Source organism: Rhea pennata, chromosome 23 (assembly GCF_028389875.1).
Source record: "Rhea pennata isolate bPtePen1 chromosome 23, bPtePen1.pri, whole genome shotgun sequence".
NCBI lineage: Eukaryota > Metazoa > Chordata > Aves > Rheiformes > Rheidae > Rhea > Rhea pennata.
The window spans coordinates 6,944,693-6,964,372 of record NC_084685.1 but is presented as its reverse complement, the minus strand read 5'-3'; the positions used below and the strand labels follow the sequence as shown (position 1 = coordinate 6,964,372).

At 45.5% G+C, this 19,680-nt stretch overlaps 1 protein-coding gene across 6 annotated transcripts in view; it reads left to right on the top strand.

Moving 5' to 3' along the window:
• Window positions 1-2,304: 2,304 nt before the first annotated feature.
• Window positions 2,305-19,680, top strand: part of NFYC (nuclear transcription factor Y subunit gamma) — a 37,110-nt gene continuing 19,734 nt past the window's right edge. For 3 of the 6 annotated variants that reach the window (XM_062594265.1, XM_062594266.1, XM_062594260.1), the window contains exon 1: window positions 2,305-2,463. The gene's annotated coding sequence lies outside the window, so the exon portion shown is untranslated. Of the gene's footprint in view, window positions 2,464-6,975; window positions 7,110-7,559; window positions 7,649-18,966; window positions 19,014-19,680 lie in introns of those variants that run through there. The other 3 variants (XM_062594261.1, XM_062594264.1, XM_062594262.1) reach the window with 3 other exon arrangements.

The window sequence follows — 19,680 nt, the reverse complement described above, 5'->3', positions numbered from 1 at the left end:
CCGGCGCCAGCTCAGAGGAGCTTGTCCCTGGCTGAGGATCCCCGTCTCAGCACCGCCAGCCCAAACCGCGGGATGGCACCTGAAGGGATACGCTTTTCTGTTCGATTTAAAGGATGAAGTTTCTACCAAGCCTCCAAAAACATGCGCGTGTATGTGTACACTCATATTGATGTTACAGGCTTTAATGCAAGAAAGGTGAGCACTGGAAAGGTGGCTCACAGCCTGGGGCCGGGTATGAACCGGAACGTGACACAAGAAACGGAGCAGCCTACTCGACTAAAAAGCCCTAAAATCCGGCCCTAACTACCTTCTTTCTCCCTTGGTGCGTCTGTGTCCAGTCAGATGCCAGCACATTATTCATCGCTGTTTTTTCGTAATACATTAGGAGAGTCAACACTTGTCTTTTCTTGGGGATTATCGCCCCAAAGCAGTAGCTCACTTGGGATTCGGTTGTAATGGGAGTCACATGGGATAGCAGAGGCAAAGGGCCAGGAATGTAACCTCTGCTGTAGGATCCAATTTTCACAAGTGTCAGACAAATTCAGCTTTCTGATACCTGGCTCCAGAGTGCAGTAAAGCTCCTCTGGGTCTTACTGCTGATGCAGGAGAGAACTGGCTGAGCAGGTAGCAGACGTCGATAAATGTGAAATCAACAAACCACAAAGAAATTTATGCAACTGCCAATAAAGCAAGGAGTGGAAAGTTTTTTTTTTTCTTCTTTTTTCCCTTGTTTTTGTTGGCTCCTCCACATTTCGAGTAGGCTGGCACAGAGACCTCTGTGGTTGCAGAGGGCTGCAATCCTTCTTGGGGAAGCTGAGCCACGCCGAACAATGCATCCATTGCTGCTGAAAGAGCAGGTGGGAAGGAAACAGAGCATCGCAGGCTCAGTGCAATAGCACACAGAGAATTAAGCTGGAGAAGGACTGGGGTGTTGTGCAGAAACCCCTCAAATGGGGCCTGCTCAGTGGCAGGAAAACCAGCTGCTTTGTTCCACAGCTGCGGCTGGCAGCAAAGTCAGCAGCATCACTGGCTAATTGATTTATAAATGAGCCATTTTGAAGAGGGGCTGTACATCACATATGACCACTGTCAGTCGTTACAACGAAAGCTGAATACCAGTCCAGAGAGAATTAAAAAAAATAACTGAGAATTAAAAAAATAACTGTGGCATGTTTTATTTCTCTTGGCTGCTGTGCCTCGCAAGCACCCTGAGGTCACGAAGTTGCAAGAATTTCAACAAAACTGCAGGAATTCGCTGCAAGATGTCTCCCGTTTCAGTGCCAACACGTGGGCTTTTGGGTAGTCTGGCTCTGAAACCACATCATACGTGACCACAGAGATTTCTGCATTTCCTACCTTTGGGCAAATGTCATGCAACAGAAACCACAGACACGGAGCGTGTTTGCAGCATCCATGAGGACTCTTTCTCATCTCTCATGCAGGGTGCAAACCATATGCAATGAAGTGCTGTACCAGAAACATGCTGATCATCAGCAGAGATCTCCAGTTTTCAAAACTCTGTGGAGCAGTTCAGGGGAACCACAGGAGCCAGACAGGACCTGACTTTGCTTTCCCATGTCCAGTGACATTAAAAGCACCAGATACGCAAATCCTTTCTCTAGCTTAAGTTGGATGCGATCAACCTGGGCAGCAGGGAGACAGTAAGGAGGCAAAGATGCATTGCTTTAGAGTAACTTTATAGGATGCACTTTTCCATGGGAAAAATACCGAAGCAGCACGAGTCACGCGTCAGCGTAACGCATCCCCGCAGCGCCCGGGAAGCGAGGCGGCGGAACCGGGGCACGGACTTTTCCCTGAGCCGCCGCCGCTCGGGCAGGAGCGCTGCGGGGAGCTGCGCTGCGGTGACGGACGGGTGACAGGGTGCAGGCCGCCGACGTGAAGCGAGTCGGACAGCTCCTCGCCCGGGCGCCCCTCCCGGCTGCCGCACGAGAGCGGTGCCCGCGCGGCCCACGGCGGCAGCCGCTCGCCCCGGCCTCGAACCGCGGTACCGGCGGGGCCCGGCCCGGTGGCAGCAAGGCCCGGCGGTGGCCTAGGCCGAGGGCAGGCACCGCCGCAGCCGGGGAGCTCTGGTGCCCGCCGAGGCCAGGCGGCCCCGGGCTCCCCCCGCAGCGGGTCCCGGGCGCCGCCCGCACCGAGCGCTGCGGGCCGCGAACCCCGCCCGGCGGTTCCGCCCATGGCGGCGCCCTTCCCGCCTCTCCTGCCCCGCGCCCAGAGGAAGTCTCGCGAGATCCGCTCCGGGTCATGCGCCTGCGCAGTGCCGCCGCCAGGGGAAAGGGGCGGAGCTTCGCCGCAGCCGCCTCACGGATCCGCCGCCATCTTGTTTCTCGGCCGCTGGGCGCTCGCTCCGCTCTGGTCGCCCCCCTCCCCCTCCTTCCCGCCTCCCTTCAGCCGGGCCGGAGGCGGCGCGGGCGCCGGGCGGAGATCGCGGCGCTGGCTGTCCCGGTGAGTGCGCGGCTGTGCGGGCCGGCGGGCCGCGGCGGGGGGAGCCCGCGGCCCGTGAGGGGGGCGCGGGGCGGGGGCGGCCCAAGGCCGTTCCACCCCCCCCCCTTCCCCCGGCTCCGCGCCTATTGGCAGCGCCGCGCTCACTGATTGGCCGGCGCCGGGGAGGCGGGCGAGGAGCGTCGCGCGGTGATTGGCTGCCGAGGGGCGGACCCGGGAGAGAACAGGAAACCGAACCGTTTCCCCGCGCGTGCCGGGGGGTGGGGTGGGGGGAGGGGCTCGCCCGGTGCCCCGCCGTGGGGGGAGGGAGAAGGGGGGGACGGGAGCAGGTGCCGCCCCACGGCCCGGCGGGCAGGCCAAGCACGGGAGGCCTCCGTGGGCAGGCAGCGAGCGCGGGGCCGGCTCTCCGGGCCCGGACAGGTGCCGTGCCCCGGGAGAGCTCGGTGCCGCCTGCTGGGGATGTTGTATTTTACCGACCTCTGACTTTTAAGAGACCTCTCGAAAGTCCGACCGACACTTAAACTTGGTAGGAAGAGGGGCAGAATCAAAGCTAGGCACTGAAAGCGCCTGGGAGTGTTTCCAGGGTCTTTGGTGAATATCCGAGGAGTTGGTTAATCTGTGCTTGAAACCCAAACATTTGAGCACTGACAAAATGAAAGAAATGCACATTGGTAATGGCATAGTGCTATACGTTAAATGCCCCATGAATATGGTAGGGATGAAAGCTAAGTCACAAGGAGGGTTAGATGTCATTGCAATCAGTCCCTTTGCAGGCTGCGTCGTTAGCTGTGCTGGCATGTGCATGTCCGTGTGGGGTCGGGAATGAGTGCGGGGCATAGGAGAAACAGGATGTCAGGGCTTGCTCTTGGTGGCAGCGCTGGCTTGTGCCTGCTGCTCATTGAACTGTGTCCAGGATGATCTAGGAGCCCAGAGCTCTCAACAGACTTCAGGTTGCTTACAGAAAAAGAAATTATAATGCTAGCTACTTTTCCTGGAATCTGACATGTTACCTTTTGAGACACTTATCTTGCTGAGTATTCTGCACATACTCGCAAATAAATACTTTTTATCTGTCTCAATAGCTGTCTGAGTACATGCAATTAAAATGGAAGTCTCGGATGACTTCACTTACAGCGTCGAGAACAGTATGTGGTTAACTTTTTCCTATTCTATTCCTACCTCCAGAAAACAGACCTCTTGGGTCTTCAAACATAATTTGCTGCTGTTGCTCTTGGCAACATCGTATGTCTTTTCTTAGGCTTGCCAGTGCCCTTCTTAAATTAGGTTAAGTTTTTGGACTAGACTACTCCTGGTGGATCTGTGTTTCTCTTCTGCAGAAATGAATTCTAGTTATCAGTCTAAACTTATCTGTGCCCAGCTTATCATCTTTATGCACTGGTCCTAAACAGTAATAATGTGATGTAATTTCACTTCTGGCATAACATGTCCTCATAACTACTTTAGTTTTCCATGTCACTGCCACTTGCTTGGTCTAATGTGTGCTGGCAATCTTTGGTCCACTTTGAGCGCAGCAGAGTGGAAGGATTCAGCATATTTCAGGATGGATGCAGAGTTCTTGGTCAAACAAAGCAAAAAGCAGTGCTTTGAAATCCCGGTGCAGCACAAAGAAAGTTGTTTACTGAGAGGACTGAGGAACAGGTATAATCCAGCTGGATCTTGGATCTGCTGTGGGTTGGCTGGGTGACCTTGAGCCAGTATTTTTCCTGTACTGCCAACCTGTTCCCTCTTATTATTTTGTACTTTATAAAGATAAGAAGTGCCACAACCTACAAAGATGCAATGGTAGATTTTATTGAGTTAATAGCATACATTTCTCCTTACGAGCTTTGTGTTTAAAGCTTTTCAAGCAGAATTTCCACTATTCCTTAATGTTAGCTTAACTGCCCTGTATGATTTCAGAACAAGAACAGATACAGCGATTGAAATAACTCATTTAATGCAGGGGTTCCCAAACTTATTTTGTTTTATCATTGTCATGAGAGATTATTAAATTCTGTGAAAGTAATAGTTGTTTCCATGCCCATGCTGCATCACATCTGCACATAGGAGAGGGGCCTCTGTATCTTTCCCCTTTTACCTGGAAACCGGGTTATACCAAGGCTTGTGAAAATGTGTTTGGGCAGTTGTTACTGCTCAAACATCCAGATAGACATTCCTCTTCTCTTCTGCAGGAAAGATGGTGGGCTGCTTTGGTTTTGTTTTGCATACCACTTTAAAGTACCTTGCATACCTCTAATAGTAAGCATACCACAGCGTGGAGGCCCCTGCTTTTTATCTGTGGAATGACACGAGAAGAGAACAAAGCATTGCTAAATATTATTTTTTAAGACATGTCACATTTTAACCAATTATGTTTAATAAATCATTGGAAACATTATTTTTAAATTAATCTGGTTTTGCTATCTGATTCCAACTATGTTAATACTGGTTAAGCATTCACCATGCTTCATATTATTTTTTCCTCTACTGTTCTGTATTTAATATTCTTAAGCAGTATCCTTTCAAGCAGTAAATAGTATTTTAGAATGCAGCTCGAAATCCATATAGGTGGTGTTGGTAACTTTCTGAAAGTGCAAAATAGTCCTGTGTCTGCATAGGTAAAATATCACCTGTCCTTCATAAACACATTATTCCAAGCCTTCAGTCTCTCTAAAAGCTACTGAAATATTTTGGAGGCACTGAAAACTGCGCAGTGGGTAACTGCAGAGTACTTTGTGATGATACTGTTACAAATAGCAAGGCTGAAAGGTGGTTTTGTATGTGTGCATGGTGAAAGCTGCAAAGTGAAATGTTCAGTGTATACAGTTGAGAAGGAAAAGCTCTATTATTACACTTGCTTCCTCTCATGAAGCATTTTGCAAGGAGACATTGTTGCATGGGAGGGTTGTTGAAGGTTCATTCATGCTTACTGAAATGACTTGGTATCTTTGCCAGCAGGGCATCTTGTCTGCGCAGCCACATGTTAAACCAGAGTATTTATCTGGCTGAAAAAGTCTTTTTTTTCCTCTGGATTTTTAGTCTGTGCATATACATCTATATATGTATGTGTGTATACGTGTGTAAGTATTTGAGCTAGGTTAGTGCATGACCACACAAATGTTCTTGTTGGATCGGACGTATGAGGAGCAGCAGTGGCACCAGATGTTGAACTGTGGCTCATATCTGACCAGTGCTTCCTTCTTTGAAGATGCCAACTTAAACTGGCCTCGTTTGTGTGGCTGCTCGTGAGCCCAGTGGGCTCCGTGAGCCTGTTCACCAGGGTCTCTCCAGGAAGGATTCCACAGAAGATTTGTCAGATGGTGCTCTCCACCCTAAACCTAGCAAATAGGCGAGTTTGTAAGGTTTTGTGTACAAAGAAGCGGAGGGAGAGGGAAGAGGTGTCTTGTGGGTTTCATCTGTGATGTATGGCCAGGGATTTCTGCAATATTACTTCCATTTTGGTATTTTAGATTGCTACCTCCCCTAGTGTCAAATACTGCTGCGTGTGCTATGTGAGCAGCAGAGCAGACAGTTCTTCACGAGCATTGCAGTGATTAAAAACATGGAGATGTCATGGTGAGCGCTTACACGCAGAGTTAGATTAAATGAAAACAAACTGTGCAGCCTTGCAGGTGACTACTGTGTTGCTGGAGCCAAACTCGCACGCTGCTGACGGAGACAGTGGGTAGCTCTGCCGAGAGCGTTCAGCTCTGCTTGGGAAGGAGCCCCAGGAGGCGTCTTCCTCCTGCAGCATCGGTGCTGCAGTTGAGCGCTGTGCGTGCACCATGCATGTGCGTGTGTGCACACGTCGCACAGGTACATGCACCTTATGTACGTGCACACGCCCGATGTGCAATGCACGTGCCTCGTGTGGGTGCACACGCACGTTGTGCGAGCGCGTGCACCTGTGCGGCCGCGCACATCGTGCAGATACACCTGGTGTACGTGCACGTGCACGCCGTGCAAGTGCACGCACCTTGCCTGTGTGCACGCGCACGTCGAGTAAGCCCACCCCGGCGCGCGCGTCCGCGCACGTGCCGCGCTGCCGACGCGCGCGCGCGCGCTCCCCCGTCACCCGCCGGTGCGCTCGGCGCCCCGTGACGCGGCGCGGGGTTGGGGGAGGGGCCTGCTGGAGTGACAGCCTGACGAGCCAATCGGGAGCCGCGCCACGGCCGTTTGAATAGAAACCGGGCAGCCAATAGGGGCGGGCGGTGAGGCTCAGCGGGGCGCGCTGCGGGGGGAGACGCCGGCGGGCCGCGGCTGCTCCTCCTCCCCCCACCCCCCCGCACGCACACACCCTCCCGCGGCGGGCGGGCCACGCTCTGACCCCGCGGCCGCTTCTCAAGGTAACTTTACAACAGGAAGTGGACGGCGAGGTTGCGCCGCCGGCGTCATCCAATGGGCGCGCGAGGCCGCGGGGCCCACGGCGGCGCGCAGCCAATGAGCGCGGGCGGGCCGGGCTGGGCGTGGGCAGCAGGGTAGGCTGAGAGGCGGCCGTTAAAGGGGCAGGCGCTGCCCCGGTCCGGCGGGGACGCGGCGTCCCGGCAGGCAGGGGTCAGCTCAAAGACAAAGGGAATGGCGGGGCGGCCCGGGGACGGCCGCCGCCGCAGGCGGGTAGCGCCCGCCGCGCCGCCGGCACTGCCGGCCCGGTGAGTCGATGGCGGCCGGGGCCGGGCCGGCGCAGGGCTTGCGGGGGTCGGCCCGGGGGCGCGGGCCCCGCTGGCGGCGGGGGGGCGCCCGCCGGTGGCTGGCGGCGGCAGCCACCTTTGGGCGGCGGGGAGGTGGGAGCGCCCCGCCGAGCGGGGCCGGGGCGGCGGCGGCGGCGGCGGCCTCCCCCCCCCCCCCCCTTCCTCCTGCCGGTACCTGTGCGGCGGGCACGGCGGGGGGGGGTGCAGCGCGGCGGCGGGCGTTAACCCCGTTAACCGAGGCGGGGGGATGGGGGGGGGGCGCAAAATGGCAGCGGCGGCGCGGCCGCCGCGGGGTCCCGCCGCCCTTGGCGGCGCCGCCCGGCCCGGGGCCGCCGGCCGCGCCTGGGCGCCCCGGGGCGGCGGAGCCCCGCGGCGCCCCGGGAGGCGCCCGCCCGAGTCCCCGCAAGCACAAGCAGCCCTTTGTTTTCCTGCTCATTTGCACACAAGCACTGAAGGTCACCGGAGCGCCGCAGCCCAGCGGTGACAGGCGGCGAAACGGGGTGAGAGTGCGTGGCGGCTTAGGAGTTTCCCCGCGTTAAGCCCGTTTTCTTGGCTCTCCCTGGCGCCGGCTCCGGCTCCGGATGCGCGGGTGTCTCACGGGGCGCTGGCCGTGGGAGCGGTGCTGCGGGAAAAGTTGCTGGAGCTAGGCCTCGCTTCGCGAGCGGGAGTGACCTTGAAATACCACCGCTCCGAGTTTTGAGAATGAAGGACAAAGTTTGTTTGTGGCACTTTGCACGGGGGGGCGGGGGGGAGAAAAGAATCAAAGTTGAAAAATGCAGCTGGTCCCTTAGGGCCGGGGGCACTGAGGACAAAAAGAATAGTTGGTGGATTGAAATTAAAGTTAGTTTGCGGTGAGGAGTCAAATCACGTTGCAGGCGTTCTTTCTCCTCCACTCATACTGAAAGATGCTAAATGTTGCTATTACAGTCCTTGCGTTGTCATGGGTGAACTGTGTGACATAGGTTGAGTGTTCTCAGTCCTACTCTTATCTTTTCTCTTTTTCCAGTCGTTAATTATTGACCTTAAAAGTACTGTTTTGGAAACTAGAGGTAATTATGTTGTGCAACGTTTTTTGAGAAATAAAGTAGTGAGCCCTTGCTCACTTCTCTGCATCTTAAGAGAATCTGCATACTGATGTTAACTACTAACAAAGGGCTATATCTTGGGATTAAACTTCAACTTAAAAGGTCTTTGAATTATTATAGCCTTCAGGTATTATTTTGGATGTATTCATTTAAATTAAGACTGGTGAGTAATATTACCTTTCCTCAGACAAAGCTTCTTCGATTTCCTGTGGCTTCTGGTTGGTCATACTAGTTTCAAATCTGAGAAGGAGACAGAATGAGGAACATGTCACTGAGAGTCATCTATTAATAATAGGTGGCTGCTATAGTATGTTAGTGAAACATCAGTAACTACTGTAGCGGGCTGTCAGCTGGAATCAGAGGATTTTGCTGTCAACACGAAGGTTATTGTTAGCATCTTCAAGCAAAAGTGAGATGTTACCTATTACAGACACTTTAAAATTTTCCTTGAAATCAGGATGCATTCAGCTGCTGTTGGCTTTTGGAAGTGTGGCAAAAGGCAAGGAAATGTGCAACCACTCTAAGATACAGTAAGAAATGCTGTGGAAGTCTTTACTGCACTCAGTATTTATTGTATTTCATTTCTTAAAATTGCAAGAGGTTATAGCTGTGTAAGAATAGGTGCTTCCTGATCTTTCTAGGTCAAGAGCAGCAGGAAAAATATAAAACTTTTAGTAGCACTGTAAAGGGATTTATTTACAAATGACACCAGCTCCTGACTTCTGGTGCTGCAAGGGGAAGGTAACATGCTTGTAACCCATTTTACTCTGGTTGCTGAAGTGAGTTGTCTGTTCCCTGTGCCCCAAAGTCCCCTTGGCTTTTGTAATAGTTTAACATGCTAGAAATGCAGGTTTGGAAAACAGACTCTTATTTTTGTTTGAGGGACTGCCGTGTGGGTGTTTTGTTTTTTGTTTTTTATATTGACCTAACTGCCAGTACACATAATGGAGGTTTAAAGGACAAGTTTATTGTGAGAAATTGCTGTCCCTGGGTTGAAAGCCTTAGTGACTGGGGGAGGGGAGGAGGATGTATGTATGCCTCTGTATAATGGTGGTGGATGCCCGCAAGAGGTCACCTTTCAAGCCATGATAAAATTGTTTTATTATTTATTTATTTTTAAATCGGACTAGGATCTTGCATTTATATAATGTAGCACGGCATCTGTATTTTAATAGTGTGGTCATGTGAAGCAGTTTCTTAATTTCAGAGCTTAGTGGGTCTGTCCTTGTAGTTAGTGAATTAAATTTGTATGGTGGCTAACTTAAACTGTCATTATTTTTTATTAAAACATTACAATAATTAGTTTGTTTCAGAAAGATAAAAATGTTCCAACTGTAATAAGGGCACCAATTGCAAGATCAGACTTCAGGATACCTGCCAATTCTTCCAGGAGTTTCAGAAAGTTTTTAGTTTAGTTTTCTAAAACTAAAGTTCTGCGTACTGAGATTTCTTGTTTGGGGGATTTTGTTCAGTTCTCTATTTATAGCTTGCTTTCCTATTTGGTCATTTCCTAATAAATCAAAATGGGTCACTCTCATTTGTCTTTTCATTCACTGAAGGTGACCTAGAGATGTGTAGATTTGCATGTTTATAGCAAAGGATCATAAAAAGCAGAAATGGGGAAAGATCTGGTTAGATTATCCTGTCTGCCTATTCAGCAGTATAGATTTTTGGTTCCTTTAAGTAAGGTATGATCTTAAAGCGCAAAAGGATTGTTGATTGTTTCTGTTAAAATAATATTTTTAACTTAATTTTTGCAAGGCTTTATTTGCTAATTTACTGATAAAAGTAAGTAAAGAGGAGAATAAGGATGTTGAATATTCAAATAATCTCTATACAAAAATAACCTTGCAGCCCCCAAACACATCTTTAGTAAAATATAAGCCATATAATTATCTTATTTTTCTGAATAAGAGAGTTTTCAATACAGCATTTCTCTTTGCTTTAAAATTCTCACAAGTTCTTGTGAATAACTGTTGTTTGCCATTCATGTTTTTCTAAGTTGTTTCTGCTGCTGTTTTGGTGGTGTTTAAAATGTTTTTTTTTCCCCTGCCTTTCCCACTCACAGCACGTAATATTTAGGACTGCATTAAAATTAAAGAATAACTTTGCCCTAAATGTGCCGCAGCATCTATGTGTTAGTGCAGTATCATATGACCACTGTCTGATCCAAGTGCTGACTGGTTCCTGGTTAAATAAGAGGTTAATAGCAATCGCCCAATTCAGGTCATTCAGCCAGGTAAATTTTTTGGCTTTCAAAAGACTAAGAGACTGGGAGAGCATTCGTAGGCATTTTTTTATACAGAAAACTCTTAATTTCATGCAGAACTATGTATAAATCACTCAAAGCATATAAAGACTAACATTAAAAAAACCCCTCCCAAACTGTAAACCTATGTATTGCATGATCAGAACTTCTGCCCAGAAGACAAAACAGAAGGAGAAACGGACAAATGAAACGAAACAGTAAACCAGAGCCCTTCTGCGCATGGTGCTGCTGAATCCAAGCTTTTGTGAGCTGTTGCGGACAGCGTGTCCAAGGTGGTCTCTTAAATGAGTGCCTTGGTATTACTAGGTAATGAATAGATAGCACAAAAGGCTAACACTCTCACTGGATTTTGAAATATGTCAAGTACTTTCTGAACAAATAGTCTGTAACTTTGTTAGCACTGTTGATTTTTGCTGCCAAACAGTGCTTTTAGGTTCTGAAAATATTTTTGTCGGGTTTCGACTCTTTTACTTTTGAATATATCATACACTGCATCTCTGGGTATGTGACAAGTACATACATTTTGTGACTACTTTATGTCACTGTAACTGAAATTTCAATCCTGTGTGGTGCAAGTCTGAGTAAAATGCATTGTGCCTCTGAGAGTGAGGTACCTCCTTCACATTTTTGTCTATTTTTTTCATTAAAGTGTTTTTTTTTTTTTTTGTTTTTTTTTTTTTTTAAAAAAAAGGCAGCATAATTTTATTAAGGTGAGTTAGGTATTGCTTGTTTCTTGTTATCCCCATTAAGATTGTGGTTAAAGGAAAGTGAATAAAAGTATGTGTATACCAGGACTGGGAAATACTTTGTGAGATATGTAGCTTGTAATTTCTTTTAAATTTTATGAAGCTGCAGTGCATGGCATCAATCTTATGATAGGTTTCTTGAGATCAAAGTTTAGAAGATGAAGTACACAATACACAGTTTTGTTTTCAGTATGTGCCAACGATTTTATTGTGTGGAGTAGACTTGACTAACTGGAACGCTGTTTAGGTAAAGAGCTTTTCCATTTCTTCTAGATGCCTAATTTAGGAGCCAGAGAGTCAGCAGGATTCATCTTAGATACTTGTTGTTGTTTGGGAGTTTTTTTTTCTTTGTCCACTTTTTACTTTGTATGTTTGCCTGCCAAAATTGTACTGCAAAGGGAAACTGTTTAATAGTGTTTAACTGCTGAAAAACCAAATATAGCCCCTTGTGCTCTTTGATTCATAGAGAGGAAATTAAAATAACCAGTACAAACAGTGATTCTGATTATTTTGTTTGCTTTACTTTCAAAAAAAAATGGTGTTATCTTTTGTGTTGTTTTAATGTTTGCAGCCTCATTCTTGGCTTGGTGCTGCACTGTGAAGAGGTCAATTCTTGATTGTGTAGCATCTTTTTTGGCACCATACTTCTGGTGGGTTTCTGGTTAGGCCTTTAGTGTATTCTATGTACGCTCTCAAAACCTTGCCTATAATTAAAAGTAGACTGTATTTATGTTCAGTTGTTCTGTGCACAAATTCGTGTGGAATGCTGCTGGATGGAGGGCTTTCAGCAGCGCTACTAGGTACTTAGACCATTTCAGATAGAAAGTTAGTATTTCTGTAAAGGTAGGTATTAGTTCTGTGGGTTATTTGTGTTTTTCCCTCTTTCTTCTGAAAGAATGAAGCCAACTGACAATAGCCTGCCCAAGATTGCACAGTATGCTATTGTCTGAAATAGCAATTGCCTTTAACTGCTATGTAGCACTGTGTAATGTATTAAGATATGAAACTTAACACAGTCTATTTTAGTGTTCTTGTGTGTGTTCAAATAAAATGTCTTTTCTGTGCATTGCCTCATGCTCTAATATGTTCTTTCTTCTTGTAAGTGACTGAAACAGTTTTGGAGATTTAGTTCTTCCTGCAGAGCGTGAAGCACGTGCTTACTAGTGAGGCCCTTGCTAGCTCAGTGTCCACTGAAAGGGCCTGGCTTGTTTGTAATTTTATGCATATCTTTGCAAGATCAGCACTGTCACTTCATAAGCTGGTATCAGAAAGATTAAGTGGCCAAATTCTGCTTTGCATGAATGTTCTCTCCTGTGTGAAATCAGGGTGGTCAATCTAACCCTTGCCACCTCCGCTGCAGGAGAGACGGGGAACAGCTCCACTGGTTCAGGCCCCACGTCTTGCTTCTTCCTGCTGGGTGGTTAGAGGAGAGGCTCCTCCAAACCCAGAGAGCCAAAACCGAACTGCTGCAGTGTCCAAACCTGGGAGAAGGGAGGAACAGAAATTCTGTTGTTGGTGCCGGGTTGGAGAGGGGAAGAGTAGGAGGGATATCTCTGCATGTATATGATCCTGCAAAATGTTGAAATACTGTTACCAGCAGATCACCGGTGGGAGTGTCTCAGAACAGATTTGTACCTTTTAGATGCTGAAATGGAGCTTCATTGGTTTAATGAGTTGTGTATCTTACTGGAAGCAGTAATCCAGACCTCTCTTTCTGCTCCTGAAGCTGATTTGAGCTTAAATAAAGTGCTGTTGCTCACATGAATGAAAATGGAAGTAATGTATTAGCAGTATTAGGGAGCTAATATTCAAACAGTGCTTTGAAGATAAAATGTGTGCTGCTAAATATTCATAGAAGAAAGAGCTAGTAGGGACCTGAAGAGGTCTTTTCACTTATTTTTCTGTCCTAGAGCAAGATCTGTTCAATTCTGAACCCTTTCTGACATGTGTAGCCTTCTTTCTAAAAAGCTTTAACAGTAAGTATTCAGCATCCTCTGTAGCCAACTTATTCCAGCATTTAACTACCCCAACCATTATGTTCAGCTTGAATTATATTGAACAAGAGAAATACTCATAGATTTATCTGCATAGGATGATTCTCCCATGAACTAAAATAACATAATTATGGTGTAAGCTATATGTTTAGAGGAACATGTATATATTATATCGTAAGGGGGAAGGATTAAAAAAATTGAGGAATTGCAGAAGTTTCTCATGATGTTCTATTGAAGGAAACACTTGTATTCTTAATTATGTTGGTTTTACAGGATTTTTCGATGAACTTCTTGAATTTCTTTTTAAAAAACTGAAAGGGTGTGTTTTCATCGAGAGCTGGACTTCAAACTTCTACAAGTTTGTGACATCTTCTCCACTACTCATAAATGCTGCCATAGATCTTACAGCACTTAAGAGAAGTGGAAACTGGATCTCCCATATCATTTGGATAAGTGACTATAGCATTACACATGAAGAAAAGTCTTAAAGATTTCTGACTCTGGCTTATAGTTCGGAGAGGGGATGAGCTGCTTTCTTTTACTGACTATGCTTTATTTTGCCCATTCCAAGTATTTGCCCAAATACATTGGGCTCACGGTGAGGTTTATTTCCTGTTACTGTTGGAGCTATGAGCAAACTTGTGTGGGGCCGAACTCTTTTCAGTAGTGCCATGCAACAGGACAAGAGGCAACAGGCACAAACTGAACCACGGGAAGTCCTGCCTGAATAGGAGGAGGGATTTCTTCGCTGTGAGAGTGACAGAGCACTGGAAAAGGTTGCCCAGAGAGGTTGTGGAGTCTCCTTCTCTGGAGATAGTCAAAACCCCCCTGGACATGATCCTGTTTAACAAGCTCTAGGTGACCCTGCCTGAGCAGGGGGGTGGACTAGATGATCTCCAGAGGTCTCTTCAAACCTCAACCATTCTGTGATATGTCATAAAGAGTAAAATTGTGCTTGTGCTGCTGTATTTTGATCACTAAAACTTAAGTATATTGATGTGTAAACTGTTCTATTCCAAAGTAGCATAACAGTGTTTTATTAAATTCCTGCTTTGTTTTTATTATGATGTGGAGCATTGTTTCATGTTCACATGGGATCTTGTTTCCAAAAAAAAAAAGTTATATATAACTCTCCAAATGTGGTTTGTCCTCTCCCTGCCTTGTTTGCAAAATGTTTTGTAGGCAAAACTTCTTTTTTTTTTTTTTTTTCCATGCTATGTTGGCATGTCAAAACTAGAAATAAGTCTCAACTGATTGTGTTCATTGAAATGATTCCTTGGTTTGGAAAGCATTTGGCATGTGTTACAATGACAGCGTATGCCAGTGTGATTCGTTAGCAGTCAGAGTCCCATGTGCATATTCAGTGTTCTCATGGAGTCATTCACAACCTTAAGACCCTTCCATGTCATAGCCTCTGGATCCTTACGTGTTACAGCTTGTGTCTGTTCTTTTGTTGTGAGCAGGTCAGACGCAAATCTCACTCATGGTTCTTCAGTCTTCTGTGATGCTTTGTGCCATGCTGTGTCATCCTCTTCATTCATTTATTTATTTTAAACCTCAGTAGCGAGATTTCAAACTTGCTTTGTTCTGCTGTTGCTGTTGGTAGCAGCTACCACTTCTGCATCAGATTGGACATGTGCCATGGAGATGAAGTTTGTGTACAGTTTTGATGGGACTTGTCAACTTGCAGTGCACCTAGTATAGCTAGGAATCTTTCTTCAGAGGCTGATAGGGTTGTTGTGTGCCCATTTAAGATTATATTCCCAAGGGTCATGTGAAGCCCTTGCTTACATGTTCTCTCTGTTGCTCTGTTGGAAGGATAAATTCCCTAGGCAAGTCTAAATAGCTCTTAGCACTTTGATAAGCAAAGCTAGAGCTTGGATGAATAGAAGGTACAGAAAATGTTTAAAAAAAAATAGCCCACAGCATCGGTTTGGAATAAGTAATTTCTATTTGCAAAGCCAACTGTATTGCCAACATGAGCTAGAAGTTTCTGAATTGCATTATTGGTTTTACATAATTCACACTTTACGTAATTGTGCGGGCAAGGCTTGAATGTTAAGGTAGAAGAAGAAAACATTGATATTGGTGATAAGTATTTTTTTCATTCTTCCTCACACACATACACCCCAAGCAAGTAAAAGAATAATTCTTAGCTGTAGTTCTGGAAACCTTTCTGTTTCCAATTGTGCTGTGAACCTATGCTGTTTCTCCTCTGTCTAGAGAACGTATAATTTGGGGATTGTAATTGAAATAGATTCAATTTTATTTCATGAAAGGAAGATCAGCTGCAAATTTAAAAACGCGCATATTGTCTTAGGTAGATCGTAAAGAAAATGTACAGCAAGTTAAGGCATGGTGTCTTTGGGGAAACAGGTTTTAGACCATTCATGTGACTTCTTAAAGGTCTGTTTCAAAATAAGATCATACAGGGCATAATGTCTTGCAGAACCAGTGCTGTTGATCTGCAGCTCAGAAATAAGCTTTCAGGATGAGTAAAACATTATAAATTGTTGCCGAGACCGTAGATGATTGTCTTGGTCCGTTCCAAACTTGGTTTATAGCCTACATTTGATATTCTGCTCCTCCCTCAAGACAGTACTGCAAATTTGCTCTAATTGAAATAATTAGAGCAGTATCTGGCAAAGGGTACTGGTGTGTGACCTTCTCTCATGTGGAGAAGGCTCCTTCTTTGCTTAGCATTTAAAGAAACATGTTACTAAATTTGTATTAAACTACATACATTCTTCCTGTGAAACTAGTTCTTGGCTGCTAGATTGTTCCTTCTGATTCTGGCAGGATCAGGTGTCTGGCGCTTATTGCTACACAGAGCTCATTCTTTAGATATGCAAGTGTGGCTCTGCACATTTTACTTTTAAATCAAGGGACAGACTCTCAACAACTGAACAACTGAAGCATTCTGTTTAGGGAGTTGGCGCTTCAGACTAAAAGTGTCATAGGATGCCAAAATTAGTTTTTATTCCAAGTAGTCATTTTTCAGCTCTACAAATGCATTTTTAATTCTTCAGACTTCCAGATTTCTTAGGTGCTGTGGCATTTTTTTGAATTATTTGCTATTAAATATGGTATATTTTTTAAAAAAGTAGTACACAGCTGCTGCATTGTTTGTTTTTCCTTTTCTGTCACTTCCTAATAATTAGATTTCTTGCAAGTTCAGTGGCATAGTGGATCTTGTAAAACTGACAGCATCTTGAAAACAGGAATTTCTTGGGTGGTTCTTCTAAATATTTTTCAGCTGGAGATGGTAATTCTGTACTTCAATGATGGTAGTATATGCCAGGGAGGGCACAGGCAGAAGGAGGGAAGAGAACTGTATGGGGAGGTGGTTTGTAAAAGCTGTGTTCAAAAATATTTGTGTGTTATCCATGTTATAACTGTAATCTAAGGATACTGAGGCAAAACATTTTGTCTAAGCTTCTGTCTCATTTCTTGGCCTCCATGTTACTTCATATTCATCCCTCTTTTTAAGAAAACTGGATGGAATATGCTGCTACCTCTGCGTAATATAACAATGTAAAAAAAAAAAAATTTTTTAAAAAGTCTTTCTCATTAAGTCAGTCATGGGAATCTGACTGTACTGTATGCAAAGAGGCTGGCATTGCTGTATTAGCAGAGGTCTGTGATACCTGATGATGTTGCTCAATTGGAGCCTTTTACATTGAGAGCCTCAAGGCTTTTCAGCACTTCCTTCTGGCATTTGTAGTTTGCATAGCCCTTCAAATATTTGGATAAATTTCTTTTAGATCTGCTCTCCACCCAGCTGACTTTGTTTGACTTATTGGTAAAGGCCAGTTTGGAAGTAATTTAAAGTAGGCACATGAGGAGCAGAGTGGTATGAGGTGACCCATGCTGGCAGGGAGGTTTAGTCTCTGGGTCGCTGTCCCCTGCTCTGTGAGTGGCAGAGGGGCTGTGTAGGAAGTTGCTTGTGCTGTCGGTTGCTGTTTTGCTGGTCCTGGGTGCTAGTTTTCTAGCTGAAAAACTCTAGTTGCTTGCTTCAGGTGGAACTTCAGGATCAGAGACCTGAGTTTTATTTGTGGTTATGCTGTGGCTTGTATTTTCAATGGCAGCTTCTTGCTTGCGTGTGCAGGTTTTAAGCATCCAGGCTGAGACAGCTTCATGTGACCACTTCCTGATTCCCATGGCACTAAAGGAGCCCAAGCTAGGATCCACCTAAAAAGTCACTGGTTGCATCATTGTACTTGTTTTCTGCTCCTGTGAACTGAAGTTCTTTAGTCCTTGTCAGCTGCCACAGGGTTTTGTAAGTTTGTATGTTTGTAAAAGGTATTGCGCTCCAGCAAGCAGAAAAGCTCTAACTGCAAAGTGTTGATGTCTTAGTTCTTGAGATACACTTGTTAATATATTCTGTGATCATCTGAAGGCATTTGATACATAAGCTTCAGTTTTTTGGCCTTCAATTTATTTTTGACCTAGTCTGTAAACAGAAGGCTTGCCTTTGCAGAGCATATATTCAGGCTCTGCAGGCTGGATTGGCTGTTGCAAAACAGGTGTATCTCAGCTCTCTCTTACTGTTGCTCCATGTGTGTTCTCCCCACCACCACCACCCTGATTTCTTCCAATTGCAGTGGTGTGTCCATGCTGTGAGTTAATGTGGTTTGTGTGTGACCCTCATAATCCAAATTTTTCTGCAGTAGTTTATAGTCTGAATAGTCTAGTTTCCAGGTTGCTGCAATTCCTGGTGGTAGTTCAGCTGATCTGAGTTGGGTTTAGCACCTCGACTTTCTTTTGATGGTGACAGGTCTTCAGAGTCAGTTGCATCTCCAGGTGGGGAAAAGGCCCTCTCTAGTTGATAGTAGTGTTGGCATGCAGAATGTTACCTAAAATAACACTGCCAGTAAAGAGCATATTTCAAGGATTAGCTTTCATTTATGTGCCCAAATTATTTTTTATCTACATTGGAAAATGCAAGTCAAGGAGTAACTACCAAATCCTAATTTAAAATTTTCATTAGAATATTTATCTAGCTGTATTTTCTTAAAAATACTTGAAATATCTTAGTTTGTAGATGGATAGTATTTTAATGTAAATACTGTGTTGAAGAGTTACCAAGTAACTTGTCAGTCTCTTATTTCCATAGGTTTCTTGCTTTGAGTACTTCATCTTGAACTCTTGCTTTGAGACTGACAATTTGATCTTCTAACCTCCTTTTAGGTATCTTCTGTCAAAATTCCCTTTGACTCTTCCCACATTTCTGTATCTCCTTCCCAGACTGATTAAATAAAAATACAACTGTTCATAGAGTCCGACTTGGAAAGTGTAGGTTGCAGAAAGTACTGAAGTAGTTTTAACCAACATTCATCTCTTTGATCTATTAATAAGACTTTGGGGAACATCACTGTTCTGGAATAGTAAGTTTTGAAATTGCTGGCAGTTGGAGTCATTGCTTCTAATTGATATTTTGATCCATGTCCTACAGTGTTCTGGTGTTGCTTTGATTCCTGCCAGCTAATGGAAAGACTCAAGTAAACCTTTACATGATGGATTTGTGGGAATTGTGCCTGTTTGTGTCAGAGCTAAATCTGTTCTTCTGTCTTTTTCCATTACGTCATGAAGCACAAATATCTGTGTACCATGGTACCTTTCCCTATAGAAGCCAAAACACCATTTCTCTCTTTACAGACTCTGTATGTTATGAAAGACGCGGAGTTTTCTTGCTTGTAAACAATATGTGCTGGTCATTTAACGGAAACTTCAAAGCTGCTCTGGATGACCACAGAGGGCCTTTAACATCGGTAACTTTCTGGTTTCCCTAGTTATGTTCTCTTGAGGAGTGAGTGGTGATTCTTCTGGCGTTCACAACGGGATTTTTATGTGCATGGGAAATAACAAATTTGGTCCTGCATTTATGCAGCTTTTATGTGCCATCAGGGCAGGAATGCTCACGTGCAGCTGGCACATCCCCTGCATTCGTTACTGGAGCAGTGAAGGGTGAGATTCCTGTTGGGAAACCTGCAGGACCCATGTGTTACAGAGGAAGAGAATAAAGTTAGCCTTCGTATTTAAAGTGATTTGCCGGTTGTGTACATGAGTTTTAACTAATTCTGTCCTAAGTGGTCTTAAAAGACAGGGCTTGATCTTGCAGTTTATGGGAAAAAAGGTTGGTATTGGATAATACTGGAAGTGTATCTGAACAGTACGATACGAGCTTGCACCATTTTAGTCACTGAGGAAGAGGTTAGCTGCTGCTGCATGTACTCACCTCGTCACCATCTTTACTGCAGTGCAGCATGGTTGTATAGGAAAGTCTGAACCCACTTTTTGGCCCTGTGTTTTCTCCATGTAAGTCCTTGAGTCCTGGTACGTATTGTATGTACAGCCATTTGTAAAGATACAAGCCTTAATGAATGCAGAGGCCATGTCCAATATTAGCCAGGACTTGCATAACATCCTCCAGTTGTA